Raw genomic sequence first — 26856 nt, forward strand, 5'->3', positions numbered from 1 at the left:
ACTGATCTGCTAGTGCTGTCTTCTGTTTTTAGAGGAATGTAGTTTTTAGCCTAGTGGTAGTGATAGTCATCGTATTAAGGAATGAAGTAGATAAGTATTAATTAGCAGGAATCAGAAGGCTGGACCTGTAGGCTGAGTGACCCAGTTTGAGACGAGATGAGGCTTACGGACTTTTGTCCTGCCTGTTCCTTACTTGAGAACACGTTTGATGAGGTGAGAGTGATTTGTAGCTGACAGCAGCATCCATCTTTATGACACTGTGGTTTGCCTCCCCTGACTGTGTGATGTCTGTTAACTTCCTGTTTAGAGGCAGTCCAAATAGGGTCTGAATAGTGGCTGCATTCAAATACTTGTCTGGGAACAATGTTAACCAGGTTCCCTGATCAGCTCTTCAGATCTAAGTTCTGGCAGTAACTTTTACTGCTGTGTTTAGCATTAGGCCACAGGATGGTGGGAGAGGGAGATGTGAGAAATTTGTTTTGAACCTCATAATCTTCAAGTACATTCAAAAGCCTGTGTGCTGCCCCCCTCTCTTGATTTGGGCAAATGTCTCCCCTCCCCCCACCTTTTTTTTTCCTGGCTGTGCCTGGCCAGATCTCCAGGTTAGGTTTTGGTTAGAGAACAGCAGTGTGGAAGAAGAGTCAGTGTAGTAGTATCCTAATCATAGCCTGAGACCTCTGGATTCATCTTGGCTTTAAGCAATATCTTGTATGTCGTATGTAAACCAGGCCTCTTGCTTCAGTTGACTGATTCTTCCTTCCTTACCTCCCCTACCCACCAAGCTGGAGGTGCATGTGTAAGGGAACAGCCGCTGTGCTGTCCTGGATTCTAGACTCTGGACCATATTCCATGTTAGCCACCCTATTGAGAGTCATGCTGACAAGCAGTCCCTCTGCACTCAGCTCAGAATGCTTATATTGTTTGGTTCATTGAGAAAAACTAAACCAGCTTTCGTTGATTAAAACAACTGCTGGAGAAATCATTAAGATTTGAGCCATAAGTGGAACTGAGGGACTTTCTTTTCCAGACCCCTTCCAGTACTTAAAGCCTTGCATCATTACATATCAAGGCACAATAGCCAGGCATTTTCTGAGGCAGTTTGGAGGGGAAGAAAAAAAAAGACGCACACCCAGATTGACTGTAAATCTAATCCTGGCGTAAAACTGTCCACCTCTTGCTTAGGAAAAATCCAACCTATCAGACAGTGCCACACAAAGTTGCAGTTCCACTGCATTGGCTAAGCCTGGGAAAAGATACATAAGGAAGTACAGTTTCTGCTGAAAAGCACTGACTTTTGGTGGGGAAGCTTCTATTAGCCATATAGTCTGGTTTATCCTTAGTTATCCCTGTGATGCTTTTTCTGTGGGTGCTGGTTGGGGATTTTGGTGGCTCCATAGTGCATGAAGCAGAGGCCTCCTTTATTTGTGTAGTGATGAAAGCCTCTGAAGAGAAGATCTGATTTGAAATGCTCCCTTTTCATATTCTTTTACCTTCTCTCTTATGGATATATGAAATATGCTTATATAGTTTGAGTTCATCCAATAGGAAAGGAATGACCAGGGTCATTAAGGGCTTAACCTGTCTGATACACTTCTTAGATGGTGTCTTGGTAATGTTTGGTGTTTCTCTTGAAATCCTGTAGTCTTTGCCATTGCCTTAAGATGCCATCAGCTGGCAAGAAGCCATCGAGTTTTGGGTTATAGTAGCAAAAGCAACAGATGAATAAGAACACATATTTTGTTACTTTTGGGATGTGAAATGGTCAAATCCCAGACCTCAAAGAGTCAAAGTAATTGTAGAGGCTTCTTTGACAACACGTGAACTTAATTGTTATTAATACTAACCAGTAAAACTACCAAGGAAAGTAACAGTACTTCCACATTTCTCAGCCATTCTCTTGTTACTTTTCAAATCTGGCTAGTATACATTTTTTAGGTTCTTTTTTTTTTTTTAAAGATTTTATTTTTCCTTTTTCTCCCCAAAGCCCCCCGGTACATAGTTGTATATTTTTAGTTGTGGGTCCTTCTAGTTGTGGCATGTGGGATACTGCCTCAGCATGGCTTGGCGAGCAGTGCCATGTGCACGCCCAGGATTCGAACCAGCAAAACCTTGGGCTGCGGAAGCAGAGCGTGCGAACTTAACCACTCGGCTACGGGGCCGGCCCCTACATTTTTTAAATAATTCAGGGTACCGTTACTTGAACCTGAAAGTCATGCTTTAAGCCTCCCAATCAAAGCTTTCTTGATCTTGTCTCATTTTAGGGGAAGGTGGAATTTGTAATCTCCCGAAATATAGGCTGGAATGTTAGTAGGATTTAGATTAGACATCAGGATTAGTAAATTCCCATTATGGTTGCAGGGGACTAGAAATGTTAACTGGAGAGCTTGTGCATCTGTTACCTAAAAGGTATTTATAAAGTTAAAGCTTTTTTTATTTAAGTTCAGACTTCCTGGGAGGGAGGTTGTAGGCTAATAAGTGACCAGTTGTAATGGTAGAACACAGGTGTAGAGAATCTAGAAATCCTGGGTCAAATCCTAGCGTTGCCATTTATTATCTGTATAACTTTGGGTAAGGCTCCTAATTTTTGGATTCCCATTTCTCTCAGAGTAAAAGGCAGTCTTTACAGTGGCCTATAAGGTCTTACATAATCTGTCCTTTTCCACCTCTTCTCTTTGATCTCCTGTCATCCTCCCTCTTGATCACTCCGTTTCAACCACATTGACTTGTTCCTTAAATACATCAGTTGCATTCTTTATCTTACGACCTTTGCACTGGCTATTCCCTCTAATGGGAAATAGCTAGTTTTTCCCACAGAGGTAATACAGATAACTAATTTCCTCACCTCCTTCAAGTCTTTGCTTAAATGTCACCTTTTCACTGAGACCTTATCCTACCCCTATTTGAAATTGCACCTTCAACTCCCACCTCTCACTCCTAATCCTTCTCTGGTCTATTTTCTTCATAGTACTGACAACTTTATAACATACTTTCTAGTTACATTTATTGCTTATTGGTTCCCCTCCTATGATGTAAGGTCTTTGAAGGTGTGGATTTATTTTGGTGTTTGGTTTAATGCCTAGTAACGATGCCTGGCATATAGTTAATACTAAGTAAACATTGTTGATCAAATAGGAATAATAATAATTGTTTTCTTAACCTCATAACAAAAGTATGAAATGTGATAAACATAGTATGGGATCTTAAAATGTTTTGTGAACTATGAAGCATTATACAAATGATGATAAAAACAATTGCCTTCTCATTGAAATGGTAAATAAATCTTCATATATATTCATATATATTATCACATCTCTCCTATTCTCTAGCCCCATGTTTCTGCTTGTCTACTGTGTGCTGGACGTATTCACCTCTGTATTCAATTGGTACCTCAAACTCAACAGTTTCATCATCTGTTCCCCTTCTGTGATTCATTGAGTCACCTAAGCCAGAGATGTGAGCATCATTGTCAATTCTCTCTCTCTTATCCATTACTTTCTAAATATTTCTGAATCTATACCTTTTTCTGTATCTTCATTGCCAGTCTCCTAATTTAGGCCCACAGTAACTCTTATTTGGAATATTGGCATGATCTCTTAACATTCTGTCTGCTTTTAGTCTTGCTCCTTTTTAAACTCAATCATATTATCTTCAAGATGGTTTAACACAGAGATATGATTATTCTACTTCCCCTTCTCAAAAGTATTCAGTAGTTTCCAATCATTTAAAGGTAAAATTTAAACTTTGCATAGTATTCAAACCCTTTATCATCTTGGCCTTTCTATCCAGACTTACTTTTTCTCTCTTATAGTTTATACATGAGCAAATACAGTTTTTGTTCCCAGATCAGCTTCCAAATCTCATCTGAAATGCTGCTTTCTCTGGGAAGCCTTCTGTGACTTGCTCAAAGAGACTTAGATATGCTTTCTTTGATCCCTTTCTAATTTATAAATATTGCCTGTCTTCTTCCAGTGGTCTATAAACATCCTGAAAGAAAAAGATACCATGTCTTTTTACTATTGTGTCTCCAGTGCCTAGCATGCTGCCTGTCACCTAAAAGGTATCCAGAAATAAGAACAATCCTGTGGGTTGAGAAAATGCTGCTTACATTCAGAAGATGCCCCTTTTGTTATGTTCTGGGGGCAGAAGACCAAGGCTGGAGTCTTGGTTCTGCCATTTATCATCTTGGTGACCTTGGTTGAATCGCTTGAAGTCTCCAAGCCAAAATTTCCTCAGTTTAGAAATGAAGATCAGGGGCCGACCCAGTAGCACAGCAGTTAAGTGCACACGTTCGGCTTCAGCGGCCTGCGGTTCGCCGGTTTGGATCCTGGGTGTGGACATGGCACCACTTGGCAAGCCATGCTGTGATAGGCGTCCCATGTATAAAGTACAGGAAGATAGGCGTGGATGTTAGCTCAGGGCCAGTCTTCCTCAGCAAAAAGAGGAGGATTGGCAGCAGATGTTAGCTCGGGGCAGATCTTCCTCAAAAGAAAAAAAAAGAAAGAAAGGATCGGTAGCTGCTTTATCTATTTTGTTAGGTTTCTCTGTCAATCAAATGAGATTATGCATATAAAAGTACTTTATAAACTGTAAAGCACTGTACAGTTGCTAATTATTATGTGCTGACACAAGCTGAGCTTTCCTCACAACTCGTTTTTTCTTGTTCATATTGATATGAGACCTTCCCCCCGCCTTTTTGCTGTTGTTGAGGAAGATTCACCCTGAGCTGACATCCATTGCCAGTCTTCCTCTTTTTTGGCTTGGGGAAGACTGTTCTTGAGCTCACATCTGTGCCACTCTTCCTCTACTTTGTGTGTGGGACGCCTCCACAGCCTAACTGATGAGTGGAGTAGGTCTACACCTGGGATCTGAACCCGAGAACCCTGGACCGCTGAAGTGGAGTGTGCGGAACTTTAACCACTTGGCTACAGGACTGGCCCCATGAGGCCCTTTCTTTTTATCATTGAAGCAATAAATACTCTTCTACAACATGTGTTCTGCTCATATCCATTTTCATCAGAGTAGGTGTAGTGTACTCCTGTATATCATCATAAGTGTGGCAGATTTACAGGCTTTCCCAAATTCTAGTGGATAAAAAGATTGCAAAATCCTGGGAAGTTACACTTCTCAAGGAGTCTCTCAGTCATGAATTCTGTAATTTTTTCTCAGATTTTAAAAAAATTTGCATTTTTGCAACTTTTAGAACTTAAAAGGAATTTTCATTTTTTTAAAGATTGTATTTTTTCCTTTTTCTCCCCAAAGCCCCCCAGTACATAGTTGTATGTTTTTAGTTGTGGGTCCTTCTAGTTGTGACGTGGGATGCCGCCTCTGCATGGCTTGATGAGCGGTGCCCTGTCCACGCCCAGGATCCAAACTGGTAAAACCCTGGGCTGCCAAAGCAGAGTACGCAAACTTAACCACTCGGCCACGGGGCCCGCCCCTAAAAGGAATTTTTAAAATGTAACTATCAAGTCATTTGTTGAGCACTTTCTTTGTGTAAAGCTTTGTGCTATTTTAATTCTTACAGTAACTCTGTGAGGGAGATATTACAACCATTTTACAGATGAGAGAACTCAATTCCCAGGGAGGTTGTCATTTTGTTGGAATCTCACAGATTAATAAAAATGGTGATGGGGCCAGCCCTGTGGCATAGTGGTTAAGTTCACCACTCTCTACTTCAGCAGCCCAGGTTCGTGGGTTCAGATCTTGGGCACAGACCAACACCACTTGTCAGCCATGCTGTGGTAGTGACCCACATACAAAAGAGAGGAAGATTGACACAGCTCTTAGCTCAGGGGTAATCTTCCTCAAGTGAAAAAAGGAGTAAGCTTGGCAACAGATGTTAGCTTAGGGCAAATCTTGCTCAGCAAAAAAAAAAAAAAGTGAGTCCAATATTATTGAACAACTCTGCCTGACTCCAAAAGTTGTGATCTTATCATTCTCTTAACGTTTCTATAGAGCTTTGTTTTGCCTTAAAAAAAAACAATGATAGTTCTCTTCAGTAATAATAGGTCTTATGTGAAAAAAGTTGTATAGTCAAATAGGGTTTTGAAAAATTCTGGGTTAAATTAAGTTAAGGAAGATTTCTTTACAGCATTAATTCCCAGAACCTTGCAAGTGTAAATATACATTGTACGTTGGGAGTGGTAAACGAATGGCTAAAGCATGCAGAGCTTCTCAAAATTATTTGACTATGAAAGAACAACTTAGGGTACTAGTGATCTTACTGAATGCTTTGAAAATACTGCACTTTGCTATTCTGCTTCCTTGTAGTTCCTCTGTGGATTGAATTTTTTTTTATTAAGGTTATAAAAGTTAACATCCTTGTGAAATTACAGTTGTACATTATTATTAGTCATGTTGTAGGTACACCACTTCACCCCTAGTGCACTCCCCCTGGGGATTGAATTTTTTTTAAGAGTTATCACTCTGGAATGAGGGAATTGACTGCTTTTGTGTGCTGGTTTTCTAGAGAACTAGTATGGTGACATCAGACCAGATATTTTTTAGAAGATTCCCTGGTATGGAGGCTGTCATTTTTCCCCCCATGAATCTTCTAACGCAAATGGCACAGTACATCCAGCTTCACCCTCACCTTCAGTGAGTTCCCAAGAGGATAACTGTAACTGAGCTGCTGCCCCCACCTTCTTTCATCTAACGTGCTAGAAGCAGGAGAGTAAGGTTTCAACTTTGTGAGTGAGGAGAAACCCTTGAGCCAGGAGCAAGAAACCCTTGCTTTCTGTAAAGATGGTAGTATCACACTAAGAAATCTGTAAAACCCATCATTCTTTCTCTTCAGTGAGACATGCAGACAGATCTGGGGGTCAGAGGAGAGAAGGAACGATACTTTTGATTTTTCAGTCCTTTAAAGGTGATATGTTGGTCTTGAAATTAAGACAAAACAAAACTTTGAGAAATTTGTCCCATATCATTTAAAGTCACAAAAGTTGCCTGAATGGTGTTTACCCCTGAATTCTAAACTTTTATCTCGTTGTTTGAGCTATCAGTGAAAAATACTGAAAACATTTCCTCAATAGGATGACATTTTTTGGAGGGAGGGGGAGTTCTCTAATGATTCTGTAACATTTTTATGGCTCGATTGATGTGTTGCTATCAGAGGGTGAAGCAGTTGGTCATGTGTATTGCCCTGAACAGGTTGGCTGAAAGGCACTGTATTAGGTTCTATGGAAATTTGATGTGAATAGTATGACACAGTCCCCACCCCCACGTACTAGGGTGTGGCCTATATTAAGTGTACATATATAAATTAGTATGTTCCTCTGATGCCATTCTTTTCTCATTTTATAATTCAGGTAGTAAAGAACGCTCAGTTTCTCAGCTAAGTGCATGTGAATTTGAAAGTTTTGCTTTTTTAGAGCGTTTTAAATCTCAATATGTTCTGCCAAATGAATGGAAACAAGAATATGGGTCTCTTACTATGCTAAGATCCAATCCTGTTTTCATTAGCCTGCATTTTTAGCACTCCACATGCGGCTTGGAGAGTTATTTCCCAGTAGAATTCTATATAAAACATTAATATTGAACTGAAAACTTTCAAGGAATATGGGTGACTGGAAAAGGATCTTTTATGGCTATGTTTTGCAGTTGACAAAAGCATTTTCAAAAATAGCAAGTGCATCTTTGAAAAACCTTGAGGGTTCAAGGGAATAAGACCTCGCTAGCCTAAATAGTAGTGTAAAAATTTCTTTGAAATCTAATGAATTACTCTACATAAATAGGTACACCTGTTATGAACTGTTTTGATTGTTGCGTGACTGTACTACCAAGGCCTTGATGTCTATCTGGTTTTAAATTGTAGGTTCCCAATCTTGTCAAATATAGAGTGGTAGATGACACAGAAGAGTATAACCAAAGTTAGAATCTGAGCAGTCTTCATTTCCAGATTGAACCTTCTATTCTGGCTGGCTGAATTCCTGATAATATTCACAGGAGGGAGTAAAATATAATATGATAAAGTATCAAAAAATAAAACTTCAAAGTGTCTGTAGTTACGTGTGACTTTTGTGGTGTCTTCTGGATTCAGCTGAGTTGAGGGTATGAAAAGAACTGTATGAGGGGTACTGTTATGGTGCTGAGAGGTGTTAGAGGGGGACAGTGAGGTTTTTATTCATTGTTTTATAGCTTTATGAATTAATTGAAGAAGGCTTTGGAAGTTGGCATTTTAATTTTGTTACTGGGGCTACTTAGCACGTTTTGTACGTGCTGCCTAGGCTGTGCCACGTTAGCTTTTTCTAGTTATTCTGAAAAGCTTTTGTCAGTCATTCTCTCTCTCTCTCTCACTCTTACTCAACCAACAATTCTCAGTGTTGTGCATAAATTGAATTCTGATATCTGGCTGTGAGAAAATAGTCTAGTATTGGTGCTACTCTTAGTGGATATTTTTCACTTAATTACTTGAAAGTTTTGTTTGGTTAAACTAGAATAACTTTCAGTCACTGTAATGATGGAAAGAGTAGCTCTGCAGTTAGGAAGTCTTGGGTTCAAATTTCTGTTTCACCACATACTAGCTGTAATATCTTTTACTTAACTTCTCTGTGCCTGGCAGATAATAACTATTCAGTAAATGTTAGACATTCGTTTAAAAGGTAATGGTAGGGGCTGGCCCCATGGCCCAATGGTTGGGTTCGCACGCTCCGCTTCGGCAGCCTGGTTCATGTCCTGGGTGTGGACATGGCACCACTCGTTGGGACATGCTGGGGCGGCATCCCACATGGCACAATCAGAAGGACCTACAGCTAAAATATACAGCTGTGTACTGGGGGGGGGGGCTTTGGAGAGAAGAAGGGGAAAAAAAAAGATAATGGTAAGCGTAGGACATAGTTTGTATATGTGTGGTAAAATGTATGTAACTTAAATTTACCATTTTAACCATTTTTAATTGCACAGTTCATTGGCATTAAGTACATTCACATTGTTGTGCAACCATCACCACCATCCATCTCCAGAACTTTTTCATCTTCCCAAACTGAAAATCTCTACTCATTAAAAAATAACTCTTCGTTGTCCCTCCCTTGAGCCCCTGGCAACCACCATTCTACTTTCTGTTTCTATGCATTTGGCTACTCTAGGCAGCTTATAAAAGTGGAGTCATACAATAGTTGTCCTTTTGTGTCAGGCTCATTTCACTTAGCATAATGTCTTCAAGGTTCATCCATGTAGCATGTGTCAGAATTTCGTTTCTTTTTAAGGCTGAATAATATTCCATTTTACTTATATACCACATTTGTTTATCTGTCGGCGGACACCTGGGTTGTTTCCACCTTTTGGCCCTTGTGAACACACTGTGCTGCTCTGAACACGACTGTACAGATATCTGAGTCCCTACTTTCAGTTTTTTTGGGTATATACCCAAAGTTGGAATTGCTGGATCATATGGCAATTCTGTGTTTAATTTTTTTGAGGAGCCTCCATACTGTTTTCTACACTGATTGTACCATATGCATTCCCACCAGCAGTGTACAAGGATTCCAATTTGTCTACATCCTTACCAACACTTGTTATTTTCTGTTTGTTTGTTTGTTTTTGCAGGGAAAGATTCTCCCTGAGCTAACATGTGTTGCCAGTCGTCCTCTTTTGTTTTTCCCTCCTCAAAGCCCCAGTGCATGGTTGTATATTCTTCTAGTTGTAAGTCCTTCTTGTTCTTCTATGTGGCAGTACTGAACTTTAACCACTAGGCCATCAGGACTGGCTCTGTATTTTTGTTTTTATAAAAGCCATTCTAATTGGTATGAAGTGGTATCTCATTGTGGTTTTGATTTGCATTTCTCTAATGATCAGTAATGGTGAGCATCTTTCCTTGTGCTTATTGGTCATTTGTATATCTTCTTCGGAGAAATGTCTGTTCAAATCCTTGCCCCTTTTTTATTTGTTTTTTTTTGTTGTTGAGTGGTAGGAGTTCTTTATGTATTCTGGTTATTAATCCTTATATGTTATTTGCAAATATTTTCTCCCATTTTGTGATTTGCCTTTTTACTCCATTGATAGTGTCCTTTGATGCGCAAAAGGTTTTAATTTTGGTGAGATCCAGTTTTTCTTTTGTTGCCTGTGTTTTGGTGTCATATTCAATAAATTGTTGTCAAATCCAATGTCATGAAGCTTTTCCTCCCTGTGTTTTCTTCTAAGAGTTTTATAGTTTTAGTTCTTACGTTTGAGTCTTTGATGCATTTTGAGTTAATTTTTGTGTATGCTGTAAGGTAATAGTCCAGTTTCATTCTTTTGCATGTGGATATCCAGTTTCTCCAGTACCATTTATTGAAAAGACAGTACTTTCTCCATTGAATGGTCTTGGCACCCTTGTTGAAAATCATTTGACCATATATGCAAGAATTTATTTCTGGGCTCTCTATTCTGTTTAATTGGTCTATATGTCTGTATTTATGCCACAAATAAAAATCAAACAGTTTATTTCCATTACTGTAGCTTTGTAGTAACTTGAAATCAGAAAGTGTGAGTCCTCTGACTGTTCTTCTTTGTCAAGATTATTTTGGCTATTTGGGATCCCTTGAGATACCATATGAGTTTTAGGCCGGGTTTTTCTGTTCACATGCTTTTTTTATATGGGCCAAACAATATAAAAGCAACTGTTATTACAAATGGCAGCTGATTCCTGTCAGAGTTTTTATTTCACCTAGCTCCTTGGATCACAGTACTTTTCTTTATGGCATTAAAATCAAGTTTACTCCAAATAGCTTTGCTTCTATAAATGAATTATTTTGTTATGGCTGGAACATTTTATCTTAATAAGTTTGGTTTAAATCTATAAAAAAAATCAAGGTATACAGCTGAAAGTTTCTCATTGTTTCTCAGCTGCCTAGTTTTAAACCCCGTCACTGTTATTCCTTTCTTTTCTATCATCTCAGGGTTTCTTTATACATGTATAATATATATAAGCAAATATGAATTTATTTTTTCTCATTTTTATACAAAAGTAGCGTAGTTTTCCACATCTTGCTTTTTTTATTTAATGATATAGGAGATTTTTTTTCGAATCTGTACATAGAGAATTTACTTATTCTTTAAATCAGAATTTTAAGGGTGAAAATCTTTTCATGGATGTCAGAACATTGGGAAAGAATATTTGGTTTTATGGCTGTGTACCTTTCCTATTGCCTACAAGTTTTGCTCTTTAATGACTTTCATTGCTCTTACTATCTTAGCATTGAATAAACATAACTTGAGTACTACTAGGTTGTTAAAGTTAGTTTGGGAATGGTGATTACCTAGTTCATGAAGTCTGTTTTGTAATCCTCTGTAGTCCTAAATCCCAAATTATGTCAAAAAATCCAAGGCTCTGATCAGTGATATGGGGTTATTTTTCCAATACCTGGAGTATGGACCTCCAGGTGTTTTTCTCTATCCTGGACTGGTTATCTAGGAAAATGAAGGTTATTACTGTGATAAAGAGAAAACTTATGTCTCTTCTCTTGTCCCACCTGTTAGAGGTGTTTACTTTGTAACCACTTAAATCCACTGATTGTGGGAAACTGAAAAGGCCTGACCATTCCTATATTTACAGAACATTTGTGATATACCTACTGTGTGAAAGACATATACATAAGTGTTGTAGAGTATATAAAGATAAATGACAACCTCAGTCCTCAAGAAGATATGTAGTCCAGAAGAAGAGAGAACACATGTATTAAAGTAACTATAATACTAGACATAATGTGTTTATAAATTAAGTAACCAGCTTATTAGGAACAGGTGCCCCTTAAGTAGGAACAATACCTTTATTCAGTACTTTTTACAACTTGAGTCTAAATGTGAGACAGGTTTACCAAATCCTGAAAATTCTACTTTCAGAATCTCTTGCTGCGGCCGGCTCGGTGGCTCAGCAGTTAAGTGTGCACGTTCCACTTTGCCAGCCCAGGATTCACCGGTTCAGATCCCGGGTGCGGACATGGCACTGATTGGCAAGCCATGCTGTGGTAGGCGTCCCACATATAAAGTAGAGGAAGATAGGCACAGATATTAGCTCAGGGCCAGTCTTCCTCAGCAAAAAGAGGAGGATTGACTGCAGCAGTTAGCTCAGGGCTAATCTTCCTCAAAAAAAAAAAAATCTCTTGCTATTCTATTTGTGTCTATCCCAACTTCTGTTGCTTCTCTTTTAGCCAATATAATTGCTTGCCCATATCCATTTAATACCTTGGATATGTTTTTAATAACGAACACTTACTGAGCTTTTCTTTGTGCCAGGCAGTATTCCAGCACTTTGCATTAACTTGTTTAATTCTCACAATACTCTAAAGGTAGATGCTATTGTCATTCCCATTTTACAAATGAGAAAGATGAGGTGCTGAGAGGTTAAATGATTTTACCTAAAGTCGCATGTCTAGTAAGTACTGGAGCTGGGCTACAGAATCAGAAAGTCTGACTTTAAAGCTCAAACTCTTGAGTATTATGTTGTACTCTTCTTCTGTGTGTGTGTGTATATATATACACACACATATATATGTATACATATATGAGACAAATGTGTATGTCATTGTTTTAGTGGCTGTGTAATATTTTATTGATGGTTATACTTTAATTTGCTTAATCTGTTCCCTTTGAGGAACATTTAGGATGTTTCTAGTTTATGTGTATATGTGTACTGTCATAACCGGGGTTCCAGTGAAACATCTGACAGACGTCTTTATACATTTTAGTATATCCATATGTAAAATACCTAGAAATATAATTACTGGACCACAGGGCATGCACACTTAAATTTTTGCTAGATATTATTAAATTATCCTCCAAGAATTTGTACCAGTTTATGTTCATACCAACAGGCTGTGAGAGTTTCTAAAACAACTGTATTTAAATCCAAGTTTGAGGGAAGTAGCGTGGCTGGACAGTGATGCGAACTGTCTTCAAGCGCCTTTGGGAACGCTTGTGTACCTTATTAGCATTTCCTTTCAAAGCGGATATCTTTGGATTTTGATTAGCCTTGTGACTGTAGCCAGTTGTTGGAAAGAGGAGTAAGCATTTTTTTTTTCAATTTTTTTTTTATTGAGTTATTGATAGGTTACAATCTTGTGAAATTTCAATTGTACATTAATGTTTGTCAGTCATGTTGTAGGTGCACCACTTCACCCTTTGTGCCCACCCCCCACCCCACCTTTCCCCTGGTATCCACTAAACTGTTCTTGGTCCATAGTTTTAAATTCCTCATATGAGTGGAGTCATACACAGATTATCTTTCTCTTGCTGGCTTATTTCACTTAACATAATTTCTCTCAAGGTCCAGAGGAGTAAGCATTTTAAAAGAAGAATTTTCTTCTTTGAAATGTCCCTCAAACTTCTCAATCGTCAATCTAAACATAAAAGTTGTAATAAGTCGATTTCTTGTTACCACATTCTTTTTAAATCACTACAACTTCAGGAGTAAGGAGCGTGCACAGTTCCCAGTTGACTGCTAACATGGAAACTCCTTACTAAAGTTCTTGTTGAACTCCCAATAGGCAGAGGCAGTGAGCCAAACACTGCTACATCAGCAGAGTCATACTGTTTTCAGGCAGTGGGGATGTTAAAATGGATATGGCCAAATAAAAATGCCTTATATGACTTAGATTTCCTTTCTGAGTAGTTTTCTTGCTCGATGGGTCGCTACTTTGTCTTCCTCCTCATCCCATTTGTCTGCTTTTAGGGTGGGGTGATTTGTTTTATTCAGTAGATTTAAATATTGTTTAGTACACTTATTAGTAGGGCTTCACTTGCCCAGAGTAGGGTCAGAGTAGGGGGATTACGTTTGGTGGTACCATGGCTGCTCATATGTTCTTTCTTTTATCCCCTATTCAGAGCTTACTGTCAGGAGTAAAATGAAACAAACTTGGTTTTCATAAACATCCTTAAGGAGTGACAGGAAATTTGACTAATTCAAGGGCATGAGATGTGTTCAAAGTTACCATCTCTTTTGAGATTAAAAGACCGTTGGAGACTCTTTCATTAATTTATTCTTGGTGGTGGTATTTTGCTTAATTCCTATCCAGGAAGTCTGTTGTTTTGCTTCCAAGGAGCAAAGCTTGTCTTCTGGGCCTGTTAATATCAGTTCTCTTAAGTTTTGGATAAGATATTTCCTCCTGTTGATTGATCAAAAGATCTAGAACCACTGTTCTTACTGCTTGACACTGGTTTTTGGAAATGAAGAGGAAAAGAAATGGAGGCTTCAGTTGTCTTATCATCACTACTAACCTACTTGTAGTGTAAGCCTGAATGAAGGCGCAACTGTGAAGGGGGTTCTAATTTTAAAATGTTGAAAGCTTAACCATTGTGATATTTGGGGTGAAATTTATTCCTGGAGTTTTATTTCTTTTGATTAACAAGAAGTGTCTTTTTTTTAAAAAAAAAGATTTTATTTTTTCCTTTTTCTCCCCAAAGCCCCCCCAGTACATAGTTGTATATTCTTCATTGTGGATCCTTCTAGTTGTGGCAAGAAAGTGTCTTTAAACAAACTTTAATGAAGTGGAAAGGATTTCCCTTCCATTTACTTAAATAGATGACTTTTTTCTTCTTCATATTCTTCATTTTTTGGATAAAATTAGGTTAGAGCCACTTTTAAAGTTTTATTTTTTCTTTTTCTCCCCAAAGCTGCCTGGTACATAGTTGTATATTTTAGTTGTGGGTCCTTCTAGTTGTGGCATGTGGGATGCCACCTCAACGTGGCCTGACGAGCAGTGCCATGTCTGTGCCCAGGATCTGAACCACTGAAACCCTGGGCAACCAAATCGGAGCGTACGAACTTAACCATTTGGCCATGGGGCCAGCCCCAGTTTAGAACCACTTTTGAGAGTTCACTTGGGAAAGGGAAATAATATCAGTAAAGAGAAAATGCTGGTGTCCATCAGAGTAAAACCCCATGGAGGGAAGAATTTTGCCTTATTCACTGTTATAGCCCTTGCACCTAGAACAATGCCTGCCATATAATATGTGATTAATTTGTTGAGTGAACAGGAAATAGACAACGGAATTGTGGTATGCCCGTAGTTGGCATTCTGTACACCACTTAAGATGAACTAGTTACATGTATAAACTTAGATAAATATCAAAGGTGACATTAAAGAAAAAAGTGAGTTGCAAGGGGATATATATATATAATACCGTGAAATTTTTAAACCTGCAAAACAGTACAGTATTTTTTTTCTATTTTTTTTATTGAGTTATTGATAGGTTACAATCTTGTGAAATTTCAGTTGTACATTAATGTTTGTCAGTCATGTTGTAGGTGCACCACTTCACCCTTTGTGCCCACCCCCCACCCCACCTTTCCCCTGGTATCCACTAAACTGTTCTTGGTCCATAGTTTTAAATTCCTCATATGAGTGGAGTCATACACAGATTATCTTTCTCTCGCTGGCTTATTTCACTTAACATAATTCTCTCAAGGTCCATCCATGTTATTGCAAATGGAATGATTTTGTTCTGTTTTGCAGCTGAGTAGTATTTCATTGTATATACGTACCACATCTTCTTTATCCATTTGTCTGTTGATGGGCACTTAGGTTGCTTCCACGTCTTGGCTGTTGTAAACAGTGCTGCAGTAAACATTGGGGTGCACAGGACTTTTGGGATTGCTGACTTCAGGCTCTTTGGATAAATACCCAGTAGTGGGATGGCTGGATTGTATGGTAGTTCTATTTTTAGTTTTTTGAGGAATCTCCATACTGTTTTCCATAGTGGCTGCACCAGTTTGCATTCCCACCAGCAGTGTATGAGGGTTCCTTTTGCTCTGCAACCTCTCCAACATTCGTTGCTGTTAGTTTCAGATATTTTTGTCATTCTAACGGGTGTAAGGTGATATCTTAGTGTAGTTTTGATTTGCATTTCCCTGATGATCAGCGATGATGAGCATCTTTTCATGTGCCTATTGGCCATCAGTATATCTTCTTTGGAGAAATGTCTGTTCATGTCTCCAGCCCATTTTTTGATTGGGTTGTTTGATGTTTTGTGGTTGAGTTGCGAGAGTTCTTTATATATTAAGGATATTAAGCCTTTGTCAGATATATGACTTGCAAATATTTTTTCCCAGTTAGTGGGTTGTTTTTTTGTTTCAATCCTGTTTTCATTTGCCTTGAAGAAGCTCTTTAATCTGATGAGGTCCCATTTGTTTATTCTTTCTATTGTTTCCCTTCTCTGAGAAGGCATGGTGTCCGAAAAGATCCTTTTAATACTGATGTCAAAGAGTGCAGTACAGTATTTTTTATATAGCTATACCTGCATATATGAACTAAAAGAACTCAAAAAGCTTGGAAGTGATAAACACCAAATTCAGTGTAGTGATTACCTGTGAGGAAAAGAGGGAAGGAAAGAGGATTAGAATAATTACTCAGAGAGCTTCAGTTTTATTTGTGATGTTTTATTTCTTAAGCTAGGTGAAAGTAAATGGTTATTTGTTGTATTATTCTCTATACTTTTTTGTAAATTTGGAACATTTAATAGAAATAAATGAGAGAATATAGATAAGGAGTCAGCAAACTAAGGGCTGGTAGGCCAGTATTCTGCTTGCTACCTGTTTTTGTCCATCCCAGGAACTAAGGATTATGAATGATATTTGCAGTTGTGTTTTTTTTTTTTAGGAAGATTAGCCCTGAGCTAATCTCTTTTTGTTGAGGAAGACTACCCCTGAGCTAACATCCGTGCTCATCTTCCTCTACTTTATATGTGGGACGCCTACCACAGCGTGGCTTGCCAAGTAGTGCCATGTCTGCACCCGGTATCCGAACTGGCAAACCCCGGGCTGGCAAAGCGGAACATGCGCACTTAAACGCTGCGCCACCGGGCCAGCCCCTGCAGTTTTAAATGATTGAAAAAAGTCAAAAGAAGGGCGTTTCATGATATGCAAAAATTATACAAAATTCAGATTTGAGTGTCCATAAATAGTTTCATTGGAAATAATCACACTTCTTTACATGTTATCTATGGCTGCTTTCACACTGCTGCCGTGTCAATTAGTAGTCACAAAGGTAAGGCCCCCAAAGCCTAAGATTTTACTGTCTGGCCCTTCACAGAAAAAGGCTAGTACGTGGTGTAGATGAATTCTGGTCCTAGAGTAATGGTGGTGTAACTAGGCAAATGAGCTGTTATTTGGTGAATTCTTATAATAAGTTGGAGGTGATTATCCCTAGATTGTGTTTTGTTTTTTTTTTTTAAAGAACTCTATTTTCTAAAAATTATTTTTGCTGAGGAAAATTTTGCCTTGAGCTAACATCTGCTGCGAATCCTCTTTTGTTTTTTTGAGGAAGGTTAGCCCTAAGCTAACTACTGCCAGTCCTCCTCTTTTTGCTGAGGAAGACTGGCCTGAGCTAACATCCATGCCCATCTTCCTGTGCTTTGATACGTGGGACGCCTACCACAGCATGGCTTTTGCCAAGCGGTGCCATGTCCACACCCAGGATCCAAACTGGTGAACCCCAGGCTGCCGAGAAGCAGAACGTGTGAACTTAACTGCTGTGCCGTGGGTCTGGAGCCCCCCCCCCTTTTTTTTTTAATACCTTGAGGAAGATTAACCCTGAGCTAACATCTGTGCCAGTCTTCCTCTATTTTTTGTATGTGAGACACCTCCACAGCATGGCTGGTGAGTCGAGTCCACACCTGGGACCCAAACCTGTGAACCTAGGTCACCAAAGCAGAGTGTGTGGAACTTTAACCACTTGGCCACTGGACCGGGCCCTAGATTGTGTTTTTTGAAAGAATATTGTAATCAAAGGAAAATCAGCTAGATGCTGAGTTTCATGGAATTTTCAAAATGATTGCCCAGTAGTAGTCTCATCTTGTTGAGTAAGTCTAAATCTAATGCATTTTTCCCCTTTGAATCACTCTTTAATTTGCTTATTATTAAAGTATCTGATTCTAATTTAACCTTGGATATTTGACAGTTTTAAATACCTACCAGAGTTTTGTGATCTGGAATTCGTCCTTTGGTAGTTTGTTTCTTATTTCCAACAATTTTCAGCAAACCAGCAGCATTTTAGTACAATGTAGCATTTGAATATGCGAACATAGAAAGTTAATTGAATTAAGGGCATCTTTTTCAGCAATCCTTCTTTTAGTTTCAAGGTGTATTAAACTTTGGCCAAGTGTTTAGCTTTGGGAACTTAACCTATATAGCAGGAGTGGTCATTTGAATCCATTATAACTAGTATTTTTTAAAGACATAGTGCTGGGTCCCTATAGAAGAAATTTTTCTTAAGCAGATGCTTCCACTTCAGAGCAACGTGATGTAATTTTGATTATTTATAGAAAAATATTGACTGACTTAGTCATCAGTGTTTCCCCAAGAAGCACTAATCTTTCCTTTGCACTCCATTGGATAGTCTGGACGCTTAGCCCCAAAAGTCAAGTAATCCTATTTGAGGTAGCTGTCTATTGTTCACATTCTCCCCAGGTTGCATAAGATTATTCTGCTCTCATCGTTTGACAAGAAATGGAAAAGGCAAAATCAGATGATTTGAGTGCTCTTTATCTTTTCTTTCTTATAAAAAGTATTTTAAGAGAGATTGTTTTAGTTTTCAAAGTCATAGCCACAGTGTTTTTTTAATTAACTGGAAGAGTATGCTTAACCAATTTCTTTTTTTGAAAGACCTTTCCAAAGGGGATCTTAATGAAGTTGTGTTGGATATAAAAAGCAACGAAACAAAATATCTAGTCTGATGACCTTTTTTCCTCTAGGAAACTTGGGATGTATATGTAGAATATAGGATGCTCTTCTATACTCCTTGGCATTTAATATTTCAATCAGTTTGGAAAGTACACACGGTGGGTTAGCTCAGTTGGTTAGAGCGTGATGTTATTAATATTGGGAATTGCTTTCTTGGTCTGGAAATCCTATCCACTCTTAGAGGCCCACAAATCTTTCTGTTTTTATGGTCCCTCTTACCTTCCTTTTTGTTTCAGATTATCCCCTTTATACACCCTACTTGTTGGAGTAGAGAATGTAGTTCTTGTTTGAGTGGTGTTTTTGCTTGGAGATAGGCAACTGTTTTCATTAGGAGCCAGTATAGTTCATGCCTGATTTCGTGCAGACCTCTTTAAGGCTAGTTAGAGATTTTCTTGTTGGAGGGGTTTTTGAAGAGTCTGTTTGTCTCTTTTTTTTTTTTTTTTTTGAGGAAGATTAGCCCTGAGCTAACTGCTGCCAGTCCTCCTCTTTTTGCTGAGGAAGACTGGCCCTGAGCTAACTTCCATGCCCATCTTCCTCTACTTTATATGTGGGACACCTACCACAGCATGGCTTGCCAAGCAGTGCCATGTCTGCACCCAGCATGCGAACTGGCAAACCCCAGGCCACCGAAGCGGACGTGCGGACTTAACCGCTGTGCCACCAGGCCGGCCCCTGAAGAGTCTTTCTTAACTTCCAAAGTCAAAGGTACAAAAGTCTCAGTGAACAGAATACATGACCTTGACGTCACGTGTGATTATCAATCTTAAAAGTTTTATGAGTAAGAAGGAATGGGGTAACTGGAGCTGCATGGCTAAAGGAAGGACCCAAATACTGTCAACTATTTTGACAGTATTTAGGGACTATCTCCCTGCCCATCTGTACCTCTTGCACCTGATTTCTAGCAGCATTGAGGTGAGGAAATACTGCCACTCTCTTGCTTATCAGTTTTTGTGTTGTGTTTTTTTGGTGAACTTTTTTTTTTTTCACTGAGGTATAATATACATAGAGAAAAAGTTCTGTAAGGTGACCACCTAGGTAGACCTATAAAAGATTACCTCCGCGTAGAAGGTGGAGAAATGGGTCACTTCTTTGTCTTCCCCCTCATCCCATTACTCTGCTTTTAGGGCGAGGTGATTTGTTTTATTCGACAGATTTAAATTTTGTTTAGTAAACTTATTAGGTCTTCACTTGCCATTCTAATTGGTGTGAAGTGGTATCTCATTGTGGTTTTGCTCCCTCCTAATCATTATCCTTCCCCACCCCTAAAGATAACCACTATTCTGACATTCTCTGGTAGTATTTGTGTTCAACTGCAGGATCAAGACTGTTGGTAATAATAGCAACAGACCTCCTTGAGGGTAAAATTGTGTTGGTGGTGTTTACTCTAAAATAATGGTTCTCAACTGGGAGGATTTTGTCCCCCAGAGGACATTTGACTGTGTATGGGGACACTTTTGGTTCTCAAAACTGGTGGTGTTGGTGCTACTGGTATCTATTGTGTAGAGGCCAGAGGTACTGCTAAGCATCCTACAGTGCAAAGGACAGCTCCCTGCAACAAAGAGTTATCTGGTCCAAAGTGTCAACAGTACTAAATTGAGAAGCCGTGTTCTAACAGCTAGGGCCTATTGAAGTGATTATGGCAATAGGTGATTAAATTGTTGAAAACCTATTCTGCTTTTGAAACTTTTGTGAGAAATCATCAAAAGTCTCTATTTTCAGGGAATTCTTAAGGGTAAACTTCTTAAGGTTGATATTTACTGCCTGGTAAAATGATAAACCTGTGCCCTATGAGCAGTCCCAGATCTTTATCCCTGATTTGAAGAGGTGACACTTTTTGTCCTGTAGGCTTCATGTGCTTGTTAATGCTAGTAGTCAAACACTGTCAGAAGCTCCCCCTAGGTGAAATCCAGACCAGGCAGATTTTCCCCTTTGGACTGTGTTTATGTACAGTTTCAGAGCCTTGATCCACTCCTGTGTGAATATGTTCTTCCCTCATTTCAGTAAAGAAGGTTTTTTGCGTGGTTGCCCTGTGGGTGAGTGGTTAAGTTTGCACTCTTGGCTTCAGTGGCCCAGGGTTTCGCTGGTTTGGATCCTGGGCATAGACCTAGCACCACTCATCAAGCCATGCTCAGGTGGTGTCCCACATAGTAGAACGAGAAGGACCTACAACTCGAATATACAACTATGTACTGGAGGGCTTTGGGGAGAAGAAATAAAAAAAACATTGGCAGCAGATGTTAGCTCAGGGCCAATCTTTAAAAAAAAAAAAAAAAAACTTTAAGAACGTTCTTTGCAGGTGTACTAGATGAAATAAATATCTAATCTTGGGTACATGTTGATGCCCAGATTCTTGTTTTTATATATTGCTATATATTTTTTTTATATATTGCTATGAATGTTCAAAATGCCCCATTGGAATATTTCATGAATTAATTCTGATTTTAAACTTCCTGACTAGTTACAAGTTAATTGTCTAAGCAGATAGGTATTAGTGTAACCTTGAACAGTATTAACAATCCTAGGTGAGTCATACTGCTTTGACCCTGAAATTTATCAGTATTTGACCCTTTAATTTATCAGCATATTAGTATTTGGTCAGCTGGATCTTTTTTCCTAGATGTCTGATCTTTATCTTTAGAGTATGTTCGCTAGTATTCTGTATGCTATAATAGTCTTGCTACCTATCTTCCTATTGAGTTTCCCTGATGGCTTATGTCCCTTCTGGCTAGGCCTGGGAACTCTGTCCCTTCCTTTCGTTGTCTGTACGTGTCTTTTAGAAATAATGTTAAGTTCAACAAGTGCTTTTATTTTTAAAGTTTATTTAATTTTTGGATAGGTAATATATGCACATAGTGCAGTATTCACAATTGGAAAAAGGATTTCAGTAGAAAAGGACATCTTTTTCTCTGGAGGTGGAACTTAGCTGTTTCTTGGTATCTTTCTACAGATAATCTAGACATTATAAACTTAAAATGACTGTTCTTTTTTTTTAACTTTTTTATTCCAAAGAATTTAAAGTGTACACCCAAAGAGAGAGTATAGAGTAATTTACTTCCATGTTAATTACTTCAAAATATCAAACTTCAAAAATATCATTTTACCATTCTTTAGTTAATATTAATGTTGAAAATATAAAGAATATATTTCGAAGATATGTAGAATTTTTTTTTTTTGAAAGATTGGTACCTGAGCTAACAACTGTTGCCAGTCGTCTTCTTTTTTTTCTTCTCCCCAAAGCCCCCCAGTACATAGTTTTATATTCTAGTTGTGAGCGCCTCTGGTTGTCCTATGTTGGATGCTGCCTCAGGATGGCCTGATGAGTGGTGCCATGTCTGGCGCCCAGGATCTGAACCCGCAAAACCCTGGGCCGCCGAAGCAGAGCATGTGAACTTAACCACTCAGCCATGGGTCGGCCCTGAAGATATGTAGAATTTAATAATATGAAAGTTTATTTTAAATTTGACAGTCACATATGTACCACCTTTTTCTTTCCTGATCTTTTTCTTTTATTTTGGCCTCCAGTTTTCTCATTAGTGTAATAGGAGGAGGTAATTGTGTGGTTGTCCTGAAATTCTGGTAAGTGGATGCGTCATGAATCTATCAAGATTGCCACAGAAGTCTGAGTGAAGTGAATTCCAGACTTGCCCAGTCAGGACAGTAGGCTAGATTCCAGAGTGATTTCTCCATCTCCGATCATCAATAGATAGTTAGATCTAGTTCTAGCATAGCCTCTTGAGCATGAGAATCCAATGTGGTAATTATTAAAGTGGAAGATCGGTTAAAAAGTTTATGGAAGTCATTGACTGTAGTTGTGATAATTTTTCTTATCTTAGATTCTCTGTTTTTTCTTCCTGGTTGGAGGATTTTAAAAGTCAGAGATTGAGTGGAGTGTGAGTGTGTAGAGGGTGGCTGTATTCTTTTTTTTTTTGGCATTGTTTGTGAGTTCAGAGAGTGATAAAGATAAGAGCAATCTTCACCCAGAAGTTAAAGATGAGGAGTTTAACGTAAAGAAAAATATCTAAAGCTGTAAGTGAAGCTGTTCACAGACTGGGAGCTCTACCCTTGGAAAGCTAGAGAGGGAGAGAGATTGGTGGATACGTACTAACAGAAAAAAGCTAGGTCAAAATGTACAGTCATGCGCCTCATAAGGACATTTCAGTCAACATTTCAGTCAGCAACGGACTGCATATATGATGGTGATGTCATAAGATTAGTACCATAGAGCCTAGATGAGTAGTAGGCTATACCGTCTAGGTTTATGTAAGTACACTCTATGATGTTCGTACAGTGACAAAATCACCTAACAACACATTTCTCAGAGCATACCCCTGTTGTTAAATGACACATCACTATAGAATCCAAGTGCTTAAAAAATTTGTGGCAAAACATTAATGTGAATACTAAAACACAACTTTTCTCTGTTTCCTCTCTGGCACTCAGTTGATGATAGGTGTTAGTATGTGGAGATGTTTGAGTTGAATTTTTATTGTTAGATAGGTGTGAACATTTGTGAGTTATCTGAAAAGAACTTGGAGCCCCTGCAAAGATACAGGAAAGGTACAGATAGGAGAAAATGAAAATAATTGATCCGCTGTCACATATTAAGAAGTGAGATGTTCTCAGTCCTGGTCACTGGGAATCAATAGCATGCTGCTGATACAAGGATGAGAATAAGTTAGGGATTCAAAGCTATCCCGGTTAGGTACCTTGTGGACCCTCACTAGAGGTACTTTGTCTTTTGGAAGAGAAAAATTATAATTTTTTAGATGATAAGTACTAATTTAATGCTCTAGATGATTTGCATGTTTCTGTTTCCTAGAGGTAGGCCATGAAATTCCCCAGAGCCCTTGAGAAGGTAAACCACCCTCATGGAAAAGACTAGTCCAGAAACAGTTTTTACTACATGAGAGATGAGATAGTTGATGTACTTCCTCTATTTCTATACAGTGATTAAGTCACTGACAGTAGAGTATGACAGTAACTTTTTATGCTTATTTGTAATACTTGAGTCAACAGAGGTCTTTATGACCTCTATAACAATCTTATTTCCTGTATACCCAGAAGGAGTGAACACATTAAGGAGTACTACTTTGAGAAAACAGTACTCCCTAATTTAAATGCTATTTCAGGACAGGAGTCTTGTTCTCATTTCCTCTTGTACCTGTGTAACACCTAGTCCATATTCTGCTTTATAAGGCAGTGTACTTAGTTTTTTACTATTTGTTTATTTCTGATGAGGAAGATTAGCCCTGAGCTAACATCTGTGCCAGTCTTCCTCTGTTTTATATGTGGGATGCCTCCGTAGCATGGCTGATGAGTGGTGTAGGTCTGCGTCTGGGATCCGAACTTGCGAACCGGGGCCACCAAAGCAGAGCACGTGGAACTTGAACCACTTGGCCACAGAGCTAGCCCCAGTTTTTATTGGACTTTAACCAAAATATTAATAAATACATCCTCCCAGTAAGTGGTAGACACTTCAATATCAATCAGTCACTAATTTATAACTCCCAAGTAATTGAAGACTGATTTTTCTCCATTAAAATAGAAATTATTCCATTTTAGCTAATGAGCACAAATCACCTGTTTTTATAGGCTAAATCAGTACATTATTTTGGAGGTAATTCCCAATTTGTGCATCAGGCAGTGAGAAAGCAAAATGGTTTTCTTTGTGGTAGTGCTTGATTGCATGGTGCACCATTTCTAAATATGTGGAAAGGAACTCCCATCTCCTGAGAATTAACTTCACCATTTGACTAGTTGAGCTTTTCTACACCTAATGAAAAAATTGAAGCTTATTGATGATATGAATGGAGTTCTGCTCTTCTATGATCTGATCTGTTGTTGTAATAGTAATTTTGAAACATCATGAGCCAATTTCTCCAAATAGACTAGAGTCACTGAAAACAGGGCATTTGCAGGAAAGGACTGACAGCTAGATTAACTTTAGCTTGTTTTTTTTGGGCATCAGTGAATAGCTTGTGAATTTTATACAAAACAATCTAAGTGTAGATTAAAATTTTTAAGTTGGCTTTTTACAAAATAGATTATATTTTTCAACCATAGCAGTGGTTCTAATTTTGATCCATTTGTTCTCTGAGCCCAAGAATATATATTAAAATTGGCACAAAAAATTTAGCACATTACTTATAAAATTTGTGAAGAGCAAAGATGGGTGTCTATATAGCTTTTGCAAATTTGTTTCTGATATTGCTGAGGGTCTTTTTTAAGAGTTTGATTTTATGAAGTTTGTATTTCTTTTGTAGGAGTACCTTCAAGCTTTTAGTTATAATTAATTCAAACTGCGTTTCCTGAGTCCAGATAGATAACACCTCTTTCCTCCTCGTAGTTACCCTTTATGATTTGACCTTCCCAGACATTTATCTGTCACATCTCTTTTGTACATATCTAGATTGTATGTACTTATTAGCCCTTCAAAATAAGTCCTGGATGAAATCTTCTATGAGTAGAAATCATACATGCCTGTCGCAGAGTTTGTATTTTTTACTTCAATTGTATTTGGCTAATACTTTCTTTAATCTAGTGGCTTAGAGTGGAGATTGGCAAGGCAAACATAGTGAACTGAGCTCTTGAGTTTTGGCCAAGGAATGCTCAGGTCATCATGGTGTGGTAGAACTAGTATGGGCTTTGGAGCCAGCATCTGCTATTGTTAGCTGGATGAGTAACTTCATTCAAATTTCTTAATTTCACTGAGTTAATTTCCATAAGCCAGCCCTGGTGGTCTACTGGTTAAGATTTGGCACCAGGGCCCTGGTTCATTTCCTTAGTCAGGAAACTACACAACCCCTCTGTTATTTGTTATACTGTAGCAACTGCACGTTGCTGTGATGCTGAAAGCTCTGCTACTGGTATTTCAAATACAGCGGGGTCACCCATGGTGGGCAGGTTTCAGCAGAACTTCCAGACTAATATTAGGCAGGAGGACCTGGCCACCCACTTCTGAAAAAAAAAATAGTCATGGGGTCAGCCCGGTGGTGTAGCACTTAAGTTTGCATGTTCCGCTTCGGCGGCCCAGGGTTTGCTGGTTCAGATCCCGGGTGCGGACCTGCACACCGCTTCTCAAGCCATGCTGTGGCAGGTGTCCCACATATAAAGTAGAGGAAGATGGGCATGGATCTTAGCTCAGGGCCAATCTTCCTCAGCAAAAAGAGGAGGATGGGCAGCAGATGTTAGCTCAGGGCTAATCTTCCTCAAAAAAATTAATTAATTAAAAAAATTTTAAAAATGGTCATTAAAGCCCTATGAATAGCAGTGGAGCATTGTCTGATATTAATGCCAAAAGATGAGAGGATGACACAAAAACACTAGGCAGGGTTCCACTCTCCTGTACACAGGGTTGCTGGCAGTCTGAATCGGCTCAATGGCACTAACAGCAATTTCCGTATTTATAAAATGGGTAAGGACCCTACCTTCCTGGTTCCTTGTGTGGATTAAATAAATATTTAGTGCATTAAATGCTCGGTGAATGTTAGATCTTTTTTTTTCGTAAAGAATTTGATATTCTCCAGAACATCACAACTTAGATAACATTTACCAAGAAGTATTTTAAATATATAGTTTTTAGCTCATACAATTAAGTACCATTGGTTTTGGATGATTATGAGTTAGCTGAAAAGAGCGGGATCACTGGCTACCATATAGTTCTTAATTTTTTCCAGGAGCCTGAAGAAAAATACCTGTTGGTACCTTTGGAAGAGTAATCAATTTAATATACAGAGGCAGATATTTTAGTAAACACAGTGTACTACCTTAGCCTTTATAATGCTGGAGAATTAACTCATGGCTAATGATAATCACTACCGACAGCTTAATTGTATCTAAGCCTTTTATATTGTCTTAAGACTGATAAAAATTGACCAGTATTTGAATGCAAATATATTCAGTGGACTTAAGTGGGCATGATCTCTGAATGATTATTAATAGACAATTTTCCCTGCCCCAATTAAACGTGGAACTAGTTAGTGAGCTTCAGTTTGAAATTCATGGTTGGTCTCTTGGGGAAATGTATTGAGTAAGAGGAAAATGGATTATTTTCTTTGCCCTGTTTATCATAAACATCGTGTTTTCCTTTGTCTCCTAAAATGATAGCGGTATCTAGATCTGGAGACCTTTGATGGGCTCCTGTTAACTACAGTGTATTGTGACTGAGATGGTACAACATCAGCCACTTGAAGCTTAGCTTG

General features: G+C 38.6%; 1 protein-coding gene across 9 annotated transcripts in view; it reads left to right on the plus strand.

The window, feature by feature from the left end:
- GATAD2B (GATA zinc finger domain containing 2B) overlaps nt 1–26856 on the plus strand; it is an 89050-nt gene that overhangs the window by 2347 nt on the left and 59847 nt on the right. The window contains exon 2 of one of the 9 annotated variants that reach the window (XM_070607483.1): nt 9547–9642. The exons of the other annotated variants lie outside the window; for them this stretch is intronic. The gene's annotated coding sequence lies outside the window, so the exon portion shown is untranslated. The remainder of the gene's footprint in view (nt 1–9546; nt 9643–26856) is intronic. 9 annotated transcript variants of the gene reach the window in all.

This window comes from Equus przewalskii, unplaced genomic scaffold (assembly GCF_037783145.1).
Source record: "Equus przewalskii isolate Varuska unplaced genomic scaffold, EquPr2 ChrUn-10, whole genome shotgun sequence".
Classification (NCBI taxonomy): Eukaryota; Metazoa; Chordata; class Mammalia; order Perissodactyla; family Equidae; genus Equus; species Equus przewalskii.